The sequence below is a fragment of the Erpetoichthys calabaricus genome, chromosome 3 (assembly GCF_900747795.2).
Source record: "Erpetoichthys calabaricus chromosome 3, fErpCal1.3, whole genome shotgun sequence".
Lineage (NCBI taxonomy): Eukaryota > Metazoa > Chordata > Cladistia > Polypteriformes > Polypteridae > Erpetoichthys > Erpetoichthys calabaricus.
In genome coordinates, this window is record NC_041396.2 from 110,282,983 (window position 1) to 110,296,790 (window position 13,808).

Sequence of the window (13,808 nt, forward strand, 5' to 3'; positions counted from 1 at the left end):
AGGGGAAAATAAGGTCTGGGTCTGTGGCTTTTTTTTTTTTGATATTTTGCTTCTTGAATAAGATGAAGACTTCTTTTGCAGTGATGGCAGGAGGTGGAAGCTGATGGAAGGAAAAGTGGGAAGTGGCAACAGTGAGACCAGTGCTTCTTCAAAAGTGACCACAACACTGATTTGCCAGACTGGGATAAACAGAGTTGTTTGATATTTGTTTCTTGTAGTTAGCGACCTGTTTAAGGCTTCTCTAAACTAATGTGCTGTCATTTGCAGATAATTGTTTTGGCATCTTCACCGAATAATCCTTTCTCCAAGATAGAGTTGGCATTCCTGTATTCATCACGATTGCCGGATTTGAAAGCACTCTGTCCTGTCGCAGTCTTCTGAGCTCAAGGCCAGTGATGTGCAGTGAGGTTCATGGCTGGTGAGGCACTGACTCATTCAGACTCAGACTTACAAATATATGAACCCAAAAGAGTAGCTTATCCACTATTCCATTTGCAGCCAGCATGCCCATTGACTACTGGTTATGTTTCATATCTCATCAGCATTCTTTACACACAGATAAGTAAGGCACATATTTGGCTAAGAAAGAATGTTAGATTTATAGTGACGAGAGAGAGCACATTTCCTCTGCACCTTCCATGTGTTCTAAATTTGTCGTTGCAATTTCACAATTCATACTCATTCAATATAAATGAAAGTATAGAGTGGTGTACAAAAAAAAACAGATTTCAGTTTTGACCTTAATTGAAATATTTACTTGTGCACATGACTTTCTGATATCGCTAACCCAGAGCCACTGCGTAGAAGAACAGCAGCAACAAGCACCTCTTGGGCTCACATCTGCCCCCTTCGGTGTGGCGCGGTACTGTCTGCCTCACAACGTGCCTTTTCACTGTGGTTTTATGTCTGATCACCAAGACTAGATATGTCACACACGAAAGTCAGAGTGTATAATAAATGTGTCTGCAAACATTATATTGGTGACATACAGAGAGACAGCAGCAGGCACTCGCTAGTTGCATGCATCAACCCCGTGTGTAAGGGAGATCGCAGTCCGAGGTGAGGTGAGGAGAGGCTCATCTTGTCGCTGTCGTACCTTGTATTTCTCCCCTATATTTGCTCAGGAAATGTGCAAATTCAGTGATTTTGACTATAAAAATTATCAAAATTATTGAAATCATACAGAAAACAACTTTATAGTACAAACCAGTGGACACATTTATTTATGTTATCACTATTAGTTTTTTTTTACTTTTCATGATGACAAGTACGTACTTGCTCAAGGCTAAACTTCACCTTTGGAATGCAAACAGTTTTTGCCAAAACAAAACTACAAAGTTACAGCATCTTTGTGAATGTTGGAGTTGTCAGTTTTGAAGGCACTCCATGTTTGTACAGTATAGGCAAAGCAGTCCTGACGCTCCTTTTCTACCTTGCTGGTGCACCAGTGAACTGTTCGCTACTGGCTTTGCACTTCTGAGCTTTGGTTTGTAAGCGGAAATAAGGCGAATCATAGAATGGTCAGCAAATCCAAGGAGAGCCAGAAGAACACATAACATTCATCCTTAATATAGCTACATAGCAGAGATGTACAATGTTTCCATCCCTCGTAGGAAATGTTATTTGCTGTTGATATTTAAGGAGGACCTGGTTTAAATTTGCATGGATAAAATCACCCAAACTAATTATTTGAACATCTGGGTTGTTTTTTCCACCTCAGTGATTACATGTGGGGCGGCACGGTGGCGCAGTGGGTAGCGCTACTGCCTCGCAGTTGGAAGACCTGGGGACCTGGGTTCGCTTCCTGGGTCGTCCCTGCGTGGAGTTTGCATGTTCTCCCCGTGTCTACGTGGGTTTCCTCCGGGTGCTCCGGTTTCCTCCCACAGTCCAAAGACATGCAGGTTAGGTGGATTGGTGATTCTTAATTGGCCCTAGTGTGTGCTTGGTGTTTGTGTGTGTCCCTGCGGTGGGTTGGCACCCTGCCCGGGATTGGTTCCTGCCTTGTGCCCTGTGTTGGCTGGGATTGGCTCCAGCAGACCCCCGTGACCCTGTGTTCGGATTCAGCGTGTTGGACAATGGATGGATGGATGATTACATGTGTATGTTGGTGTGAGTGCAAATGTAAACACAGAGCAGAATCACTGAGGAGAACTCTCACAGTAAGTAAAACAGCTTACAGTTTATGTTCAAAAATTTTAGGCCGGGGTAGCATCATTTAAAAAGAACTGTCACGTCATTACACCAACCTTAATCAATGATGAAGCACTCCACTGCCTTTTGTTAGGTTGCAGAGTTCAGTAATGTGGTCTGCTCAGCACAACGTGAAGCTTGTTAAATCCAATGCAGAGCCAGGAATGGAGTCATTCAGCCACGTTTTCATGTTATGTTCTCACTATGAATGACTCCCTTTACAACATACATTATGTCGTTGCCTGCTTGCCAGCCTGTATTGCTCTACCGATTGTGTCACTTTGGTATTGTTCTTTAACAACTTTCATTTGCACATGTGGCTCCATGCTTTTGAACTTAGGTTGGACAAGCTCTGAGAATTAAGCTGTGACACTTGGGCCTGTGTGTCACTCCATACACTTACCTAAGGAGTAATGTCAAGAACGGCTACATTTTGTTTTTTAGCAGACTATACCAACTATGTGTTAGAAGCCTTATTTTTTGTTTTTCACCGAGGTCAATTATAAGTAAGAATTCTGAAAACAAACCAAGTAACATTCACCAGATAGATTCCATTCTTGTTGAGTTCTGGGGTACTTTTTGACCAAAAATTACCTTTTTCTGAGTTGTCCACTGAATCCTTCAACCATTAGTGTTTGGTTAAAGGCTATCTTAACCATTGTCACATAAAAATCACAGACATCATGAAGTTTTGGGGCAGCCTCCCATATATTGTTTTCCCGGCTGCAAAAGTTGATTTTTTAAATGAGCGATGTTCACAGAACAGAGTCCAAAACAGATAATTGTAAGGGTTGTCTGTCTGTCAGGCAAATGCACACACACACACTCCTGGTCTTTGAAGCTTGATCTTGGTCTCAATTGGCAACTTATGCCATGACACACTCAACACGACCCATAATTTTGATATCTGAATTGCGGCGACACCAACTTTGGCTTAACTCCTTCTCATGGCTGCCAAAGATGCAGGAGTTCATATCTCTTGACAAAAATGCACAACCATGCACAAACAGAATGGAGGTGCATGCACATGGCTTGCACGCAGCATTGTTGACACGGACCGGTCCACAATGACAGCAACAGGAAAGTAACAGCAACACGTCCGCAAACAACATCCAGCTGCAAAACAAACTGATACACTCTGTCACAGTGAGTCACATTCCACACACTAATGACACACTTTTAGATCACAACAGGGGGACACAAAATGTAATTGGGACACACTCTGACCATTTCATACACAACATTCGGCCAAGAAAAATAACAGCATCCAAGATTTTTCCTCAATGTCGGCGTAAAAGCAGGAGCCGTTTCACTAACCATGAACTAAAAACAACACAGAAAGCCACCGCCACACATACTAAAGTGAAAGATCGGCCTGAAATTCCACAGGAATTGCAAGAATAAATGATTAATACACATACACAGTATCAACAGCACCTTATCTTTTACATCTATTTGTGTCTCCCTTGATAATCCCCCTGACACAGTACATACATCTTCAAATGAGTTCAGGACAAAAAAATGTAAACACCACACACACATACCTGACAGCCTGTATAGCTGTTTAGATGAAACTCTTAAGCATACACTTTCATGGCCTACAAATACAGACATCTTTCCTCATTTCCTTACGAAAGTACAGGATTTCATTAACGGACACAGCCCTTATGCCCACCCACACATTCTTGAATCGGGGGGTCACAGTCTCGCTGCACAGAAACAATTCCTATATTATATTGTTTTTCAAACAGTCAAATTTACTTTGATCCAACAACACATGTACTTTATCCTTATAAATCTTTTCTAGCACCCATTTATTCATCTCTTGTTCCACCTTGTGGCAATCCTAACATAAAGACTACAATTCCCATCATGCTTTGCAGGAGATGATTTAATCAACACCCAAACAGTTTTAATATGAGCACCAGCACAAATGTGTTATGATCCTTACTTTTTAAAAAAAATTTTCTTTCCTCAACCACTTTGTGATAATATTGATAATAATGTTTTTCCCTCCCTAATTTCCATCCTTTATCTTACAGTACATCTTTCTCTCATTGTCAGGCGTGTTTAGCTAAACTGCAAAGACACTTTTCTTCTACACCTTATGACTACACCCCTTTTCAACTGCCTTTTATTTGGGGGCCTGAGGTCCGCATGTTCTATGGGTACAAAAGTAAATTGAAGTTAATTTCTGAATGCAAAGAAGAATATCCTTGTGTGCACATGTCTTGTTGTGACTGTGAGAATATGTACGTCACTAGCTGGAAAGCAGTAGGTGGAATTTGTTAAAGACTGACCTTAAAATGAGTTGATTTATAAGATTCCAGCCACTTGTCTACAAGATGCCTTGTGTCTGTTGTATACAATGAGAGTGGCCAAAGTTTCATTTGGACCACCTCCTCTGAGTTGTGTGGGACAACTAGAGAGCTTCCAACAAAGGAGCTAATGGAACACGATCCTGGACTCTTAAGGGTACTTACTTTGTGAATTTAGAGGCATCACTAATGATTCCTTCTATTTAATTTTGTAGCTTATCGTGTTGCCATATTCCTTCCTGGGTAAAGTCAAAGAATGTTGTCCATACTGTATATAGAGAAGAAAAGTGAGAAAATTCCATTACTTGAATGAATAAAATGCATTGTGAATAATAACAACAGGTGGTCACTTTGCATTAGAAAGAAGCTGGAAGTGTTTAAGTTTGTTAGGATTTTGCTGGGGAGAGTAGAATAAAATATTTTAATCCTACTTTTAATGGTGGTGCCATTACCACATCACACAGCACCAGCTGTTGTTACCTTCTGTGTAGTATCTGCAGTCTCTCCTTGCGTCACCAGGACTGCATCATGTACTTTCTTCCCAATATCCAAAAATAAACATTTACATGTTGGTTGATAAATCTAAACCAGTGCTTCTCAACCACTGGGCTGAGACCCGTGTTTGGGTCATGGGCTGCTGATGGTGGGTTGCAGGTTTCCACCACTGGGCGAGCGATTTGGGTGCAAGTGTGTCGCTTAACGGCGCTGCATAATGTTTTATTGCTGTTTTGTATTTGTGCTTATCTCACAAAGGGGAAGCACTAAGCTGGTATGCCAGTCACACTCATTTCATTAAGAGGGGTGAAGTCTGATATTTGCACTGGAAAGCAGACTTATATTCACAGTTGTTTCACCAAGGGGGACCCCTCCTCCCCTGTTTAACAATCATGCTCATTTCACTATGCAGTCACATTCATGCTTGTTTCACCAATAGGAAAAGCCCACCCCCCAACTTGTGGGTCATAAATAAACTTAAGAAGGGAAAAACAGGGTTGTGATACCATAAAGGTTGAAAAGTGCTGATCTATTCTTACCCAGTGTGGCAGAATTTGGGCATTTATGTGAAAGTACCCTGTGCTTTATTTGCACACTACCCAGACCTGTTCCATCATTTTACTTGATCTTAGTGCGATGTGTTTTTGTACTGGAGAAAGTGGGTTCAGAAAATGGATGGATGAGTGGATGGCCAGATAGTAATTATGTATCCAGATTCCCATCGCCATGATCTTGAATTGGGTTACATGAATCCCCATAAACTTAATATTCCTTAGGTACCTGTTTCCCTCTATTTTATAATGTAATTTGGCATGCCTCTTCCTTACATTGGATTACATCCTGCGCATCCAGATGCTGTGTGGCTGAGAGCATTTCTGAGCAATACACAACTACCACCTAGGGGCTCACTTGTAGCATTCCAGTACGGATTACAAAAAATGTATCACTATTGGGCATTAAAGTATTTCCTAAGAGAAATTTTGTATCTCCAGCTAAACTGCAGTCACTCACTTAATCTCTTCACCAGTCACTCTGCATTTATTTTTTCAGTTGCCAGCAGTCACCTAATTAGTTCAATAAAACCGCCATAATATACTGTAGCACGCTCTGTCTTACTGTTCTAGACAATGACTCCTCGGGACAGTTTTTAGAATTACAGCAGGCGTTTCAGGAAGATCAGAAGGATTTTGTTTTTCCCTAATAAACATTTTTGCATTTATATTATTTGAAATGTCTGTGTGGAAGAAAAAGTAGACTTAGGGATCACATAGTCATTTTGTAACAGCCGACCCCTTACCTGGCCAGCAGCCACACTACCAGGACCTGTGACCTGGATAAATTACTGAGGAAAATTCAATCTACCAAGCCGTACCTCTGACAAATGACATTTTCCCCCGATCGACGGTTAAACACAAGCAACACAATATTCAAATGTAAATCAGGTGCAGTAATATATTGGATGCAGCAAAATGACAAACACAGTATTATAAATCTCCGACACAATATACATATCCCTCCACCACACCTGCAATGCGAAAAGCAATGTACAGTGGGTACGGAAAGTATTCAGACCCCCTTCAATTTTTCACTCTTTGTCATATTGCAGCCATTTGCTAAAATCATTTAAATTAATTTTTTCCCTCATTAATGTACACACAGCACCCCATATTGACAGACAAAAAAAAAGAATTTTTGAAATTGTTGCAGATTTATCCATCCATCCATCCATTTTCTAACCCGCTGAATCCGAACACAGGGTCACGGGGGTCTGCAGGAGCCAATCCCAGCCAACACAGGGCACAAGGCAGGAAACAATCCCGGGCAGGGTGCCAACCCACCGCAGGACACACACAAACACCAAGCACACACTAGGGCCAATTTAGAATCGCCAATCTACCTAACCTGCATGTCTTTGGACTGTGGGAGGAAACCGGAGCGCCCGGAGGAAACCCACGCAGACACGGGGAAGAACATGCAAACTCCACGCAGGGTGGACCCGGGAAGCGAACCCGGGTCTCCCAACTGCGAGGCAGCAGCACTACCACTGCGCCACCGTGCCGCCTTGCAGATTTATTAAAAAAGAAAAACTGAAATATCACATGGTAAGTATTCAGACCCTTTGCTCAGTATTTAGTAGAAGCACCCTTTTGAGCTAATACAGCCATGAGTCTTCTTGGGAAAGATGCAACAAGTTTTTCACACCTGGATTTGGGGATCCTCTGCCATTCCTCCTTGCAGATCCTCTCCAGTTCTGTCAGGTTGGACGGTAAACGTTGGTGGACAGCCATTTTTAGGTCTCTCCAGAGATGCTCAATTGGGTTTAAGTCAGGGCTCTGGCTGGGCCATTCAAGAACAGTCACAGAGTTGTTGTGAAGCCACTCCTTCGTTATTTTAGCTGTGTGCTTAGGGTCATTGTCTTGTTGGAAGGTAAACCTTCGGCCCAGTCTGAGGTCCTTAGCACTCTGGAGAAGGTTTTTGTCCAGGATATCCCTGTACTTGGCCGCATTCATCTTTCCCTCGATTGCAACCAATCGTCCTGTCCCTGCAGCTGAAAAACACCCCCACAGCATGATGCTACCACCGCCATGCTTCACTGTGGGGACTGTATTGGACAAGTGATGAGCAGTGCCTGGTTGTCTCCACACATACCTCAGTGCAAGACACATGACAGCCCGCATGGAGTTTGCTAAAAGACACCTGAAGGACTCTGAGATGGTGAGAAATAAGATTCTCTGGTCTGATGAGACCAAGATAGAACTTTTTGGCCTTAATTCTAAGCGGTATGTGTGGAGACAACCAGGCACTGCTCATCACTTGTCCAATACAGTCCCCACAGTGAAACATGGCGGTGGCAGCATCATGCTGTGGGGGTGTTTTTCAGCTGTCCGAGGGTTCAAGGGGACGACAGCACCCCCTATTTGTCACAACATATAATAATAGATTGTTGCAGTAGTTTTTTGTTTTTTTTTTATAGTTTTTACAGTTCATTGGCAGTGTGCAAAGTGATCAGTGTTGCAGTATTTGTGACTCTCTTTGCATGAAAAAAATGTGTTCCATTAAAATTTCACTTTTTCTTGATGCATTGTTTGTGACATTTCCTTAAAAAGTGCAGTAAAAAAACGTATTTGGCATCCAGGGATGCATTAACCCCCCCACCCCACCCCACCCCACCCCAAGTGTTTGGCGGTTTAAGGGTTAATATAGATCACTGTCTTTGTGACCACTCCTGTGATGGAGTGTTTCCCTGTTCATGTTGAGAATGAAAGACGCAATGGACAAGCATCCTTCTGCCTGGTTCCTGACTCAAAGAGGTCCTAGTTGAGAACAAACATTCTTTCTTTAATATATTACCAGGTAATTTCATCCATATCTGTTTTGTGTGTCCAACTTATGTGTGCCCCTCTCACAATCCAATACAGGTCTCATTTAATGCATTTACATGTGCCTTAATATTATATTCAATTATTCACAGAAACCTGATTTCTAAAAATGTCACGTAAACCCTTATTCTGATTAGAGAAATCAGGTTATTGGCCTCTGAGAAACCTGATCAACAGTGATAGATTTCTTCACAAATACTCTGATTATGTGGTCATGTAAACCCTTGACCGGATTAATATTAAGGATTTTCTAGTCTGCATATGTCTGTTGCACTCTGTCAGCCTGTGCATGTGTTGACTTCGCACACGCTTTCAGAAGCTCCAGGTAGAAGTGTCCACAAGATACATTTCTGGATGAAAATGATCACATTATACCTTCTCCTGGTTGAAATAATCTGTGTCAATATTTAAAAAATTGATAAATTTGTGTCGATGACCTGAATGTACAGTGCTAAATTGAGCAAAACAATCCCAATTGCTTTTGGGTAACACATTAAAAGCAGCGTGTTCTACTGATTACTTTTTAAAGTAACGAGTAATTTAAAGCAATGTTTATCTTATTGAAGTAAAAATACCTGTCTAATTCCAGCAACGCTGTCTTTTAGACAAGAAGCACACCTACAGGGTTCTAAACAAGGCTCAATCGCACTGCCGAGCAGAGATGGGTTTGTTACATGCAACCCTGTAACAGATGTCATGCTTATTTTCTGATTCTTGGTGGTTAATGATGACGTTGAACTCTCTTTTTTGCATGGTTTAATAATATTGGACAGTTTTGACAAAAGCGAACTCTGGAAAATTACTTGCCAATGTAAACACAGATTATTAAGAAACCAGGTTTCTGCCAGTTATTCATTGTCAAACAAACAAGTCACAGACATCATGAAGATTTACAGGGGCAGCCACCTGTATATTGTTTTCCCGGCTGATTTTATGAGTGAGTCCAAAACAGAACTGACTTGCATTAAGACAAGATGGTGGTTTTAATAGATAGGGTGGGAAATGACGTCAGCAGCGCTGGAACTGAGAGTGACATCTTCATGACTGGAAGTGACGTCATCGTCGGCACCAGAACCGGAAGTGATGTCATCACCGGCACCACAACCAAGTGGGATTTTCCAAGAATGGTCTGCAAGAGACTGAGTGAGACAGTTAGCACACTCCGTCGCCCTCTGGTCTGGTGTAGAATTACTATTATTTAGGCCCTTTAGCTGTTTCCCATGAGCATGTGTGGGACATCATCTTAACCCGATTATGTGTGTGCATCTTAACCCACCGACTGTAAATAAACTTTAGACAGTCATTTCTGTTACAACCACATGCTTTCTGTAAAATCCATTTTCACCCTGTCTGTTTAAGCTCTTGATAGAATAGTGAGAATTAATTGCAGCTCTTAAAATGTTTTTGCAGATATTTGTGTATTATTTGTTTTTATGTTAGTCAGGCATATTTCCTAATGCACTTAATAGAATTGAAGCTGCATTGTTACTCACACTTCAGCCTGTGTGATATACTGTTATTGATTTCTTCTGTTTTTAGTTTCACATCTGTTGTTTTTAAATAAAATTAGAGAGTTGTACATCCTGTGTCATGGTGGTCTCCAAGCTTATGTTGGGTAAAGGGAAGTGCTTAACTGTCTGAATATTTATTACTTCTCAATTAAAGTATCAGAATAAGCAGCATGTAATCATCCTTGGAATGGGGAAATTAAAATTTCTTTATTGATAGCAAATTTCAAATTAACAGGAAAACTGAGCTGAAGCCTGTGGTAAATTCTAGGCACATGATTTACCCATTTTCAATTCCTATCCTGGTATGAGACGAAGATGTGGCACAGTACTAAGAGCTGATGGCTTGTTGATCCACCAGTCTGATATCTCTGTGGGCTGTAGACGTTCTTCTATGTGTGGAGTTTTCCTCCCATATCCACAAAGACGTGTAGGTTAAGTTAATCGGTCAATTTAAAAAGCAAACCTGCTTATGAAATGTAACATCTTAAAAAATAACTAACAACAACTGTAATGAAAGAATAACAGATGATATTACAGAACAAGCACCGACTTAATGAAATCCAAAAAGGCAAATGACCAAAAACACTTAGCTGTCGAGTGTGTAACTACCCAGCTGAGCCTTCCTAGCATTACAGAACAAATGCGCAGTAATCTTCCTAAACTAAACAACAAAAAGGGGCAAAAATAACATAACCTTCTCAAACCTGTTTAATCCAGTTCAAGGTTGTAAAAGGGCCTGAGCTTGTCATGGCAACACTGAGTGCAAGGCAGGAAATGGCTTTGTGTCAAATCAATGATGCCTCCATTATGCATGTGAGGGTGAGGTCACAACCCCTCGCTTTATAGTATTTTAAGAACTCTTTTTACATGAAAATCTATCAATCTTTATGTACTTTAGTATTACGGTCTTACATTAGTGTGAATAATATGAGCTGCAATCTGCATGGGACCTTATGAGTTTAAATGTGCTTATGCAGTGTCCTCAGGAAGTGTTTAGACCCCTTCACTTGTTTTTACATTTTGTTATGCTGCAGCCTCATGCTAAAATTGAATTAAGTTATTTTTTTTCCTCATCAAAAAGCGCTCAATACCCCAGAATGACAAAGCATAAACAGGATTTTAGAATTTTCTGCTAATTTATTCAAAATTAAAATGAGAAAAATTACATTGACACAACTATTCAAATCCTTTGCTATAACTCTTGAAATGTGGCTCAGGTGCATCCCATTCTATTGATCATCCATTGATGTTTCTACACCTCACTTGAAAGGCACACACCTGTCTACATAAGGCCCCACACTTGAGAAAAACAACAAGAAGCCATGAGGTCAAAGGAATGGGCCTCAGACCTTGGAGACAGGATGGTGTTTGAGGCACAGATCTGGGGACAGCTACAAAAAAACTCCAAAAGAGCACAGTTGCCTTCATAATTCTTACATAAGGTGATAGGTTTTGAATAAGTACAATTGTTCATAGAACTGGTTGCCCAGCCAAACTGAGAAAATGGGTGGGGAAAGAGCTTTGATAAGAGATGTGACCAAGAGCCTGATGGTCACACTGGCTAAGCTCCAGAGAACCTGTGTGGAGATGGGAGAAGCTTTCAGAAGGACAACCACCACTGCAACACTCCACTAATCTGAGCTTTACAGCAGAGTGGCCAGACTACACATGAAAGTCCACTTGGATTTTGCAAAAAGGCACCTAGAAGACTATGAGAAAAATGTTTTGTAATATCAAGTACTGTTTTGCCTCAGTTCTAATTGTCACTTCTGGAGGAAACCAGGCACCATGTATCATCTGTGCAATACCATTCCAACAGTGAAGCATGGTGGTGGTGGCATCATGCTATGAGGTTGTTTTTCAGTGGCAGGGACTGGGAGACTAGGCAGGGTTGAGGGAAAGTTGAACAGAGCAAAGTACTGCAGTGTCCTTAAGGTAAACCTGCTGCAGAGCACTTTGGACCTCAGACTCGGCCAAAGGTTCACCATCCAACCCAGAACACAAAGCAAAGCCAGCACAGAAGTTATTGGCTTTGGGGCAACTCAGGGAATGTTCTTGAGGCCAGACTTGAACTCAATCAAACATTTCTGGAGAGGTCAGAAAGTAGCGGTCTACCAACAGTCTCCATCCAACCTTGACAGAGCTTAAAGGGATCGGTAGATAACAAAGGTAGAAAAATCCCAAAATCGAGGTGTGTAAAGTTTGTCACGTCATACCCGGGCTGTAACTGCTGCCACAGGTGCTTCACCTAAGTACTGAGGGAAAGGTCTGAACACTTGTGCCAATGTGAGTTTTGCTTTTAGTTTTTAATAAATTGACCAGAATTTCTAAAATATTGTTTTCATTTTGTAATTTTCAGTTATTGAGTGTTGATTAATGACAGGGGGAATAAAAAGAATTTAATGATTTCAGCACAGAGCTGAAACAAAACAAAATGTAAAGAAGGAGAAGGGGTCTGAATGCTTTCTGATGGCACTGCAATGTAGCAGTAATCCTGAAGCTTTAAATGAGATGCAGCTGAAAATTACAGATTTACTTGTGTGCTATCTGTGTCTTACTTAAATCATACGTTGCTGCTGGGCAACTCTGGTGGCAATGAATTGGATTAAAAATGATTAAAAATAAAATTATTTGGAAAAAAGGAAAGGAGCACCTTGCAAAAGATTGGCACCCCAAAGTATTTGTGGTCTCAGATAATCTTTACCAAGGTCTCAGACCTTAATTAGCTTGATAGCGCTATGGCTTGTTCACAGTCAATGTTAGGAAACCCCAGATAGTACAAATTGCAAAGCTGTATAAATTCTCTGACCCCTCAAACCTTGTCCCAACAATCAGCCACCATGGGCTCCTCTAAGCAGAAGAGTCAGCAGAAGAAGACCATTCCTGTATCCAAGCCACAAAATTCAGTGCCTGAAGTTTGCAAATAAACATCTAAGGCCCTGACCACATGGGCATTCAGATCTTGGTTAAATGAATACTCTCTGAGTCCACCTAGGCATTTAAGGTGCATTTTGTAGTGGCGCTTAATTGACTTCAATATGACGTTACATTCGCGTTCGTTTGCCTCTGGTAAGCGCCAACCTGCAGCCCGGATTGTAGTTTTGTGTGTTTTTCTGTGGGGGTCAGTTATCAGGCAGTCCAGAGTGTTTTTAACCTGTGGGATCCGAGGTTCATCCTTCTTTTGATTCACAAAATAGAGATCACTTGGCTTTATTAGACACAAACATTGATCTCCATGTATTGAAAATCCTCCTGATATGGCGACGTAGGCAGAGAAAATATCACCGCTGCTACCGAGTTCACCCTATGACTGCACAGCGTGTGTGTAATCTATAAAGAAATGCAAAAAATAAGATGGTACAACACCATATTACACGCCTGTCAACCAATATGCAAGTCAGTATTAGCCCTGAAGAGCGGCTACTTGTCACCTTGATGTAAGCAAATATACAAACAGTACTCACATATGCACTCACCCACTGGCATTAATAAACATCCATCCATCCATCCATTTTCCAACCCGCTGAATCCGAACACAGGGTCACGGGGGTCTGCTGGAGCCAATCCCAGCCAACACAGGGCACAAGGCAGGAAACAATCCTGGGCAGGGTGCCAACCCACCGCAGATTAATAAACATTAGAAGCTAAAATTATCATTATTATTTTGATGATAATGTGTGTAAATGTGTGTGTGCGTGTGTGTATATATACACACATAATCATGGGACATATATCCAGTCCTCCAGAATGTTAAATGAACAACATGTAAACGCAATACAGATGTTTTCTTCATGCTCATCGAGATTTTGGCAGAAATTGACGCCAAGAAAAAGCTGCATGCAACATTTTTTTGATGCCATCCAAATACACATCCGACCGAATGCAAGTGGTGAAAGCCAGTGTGGACAGTCTGA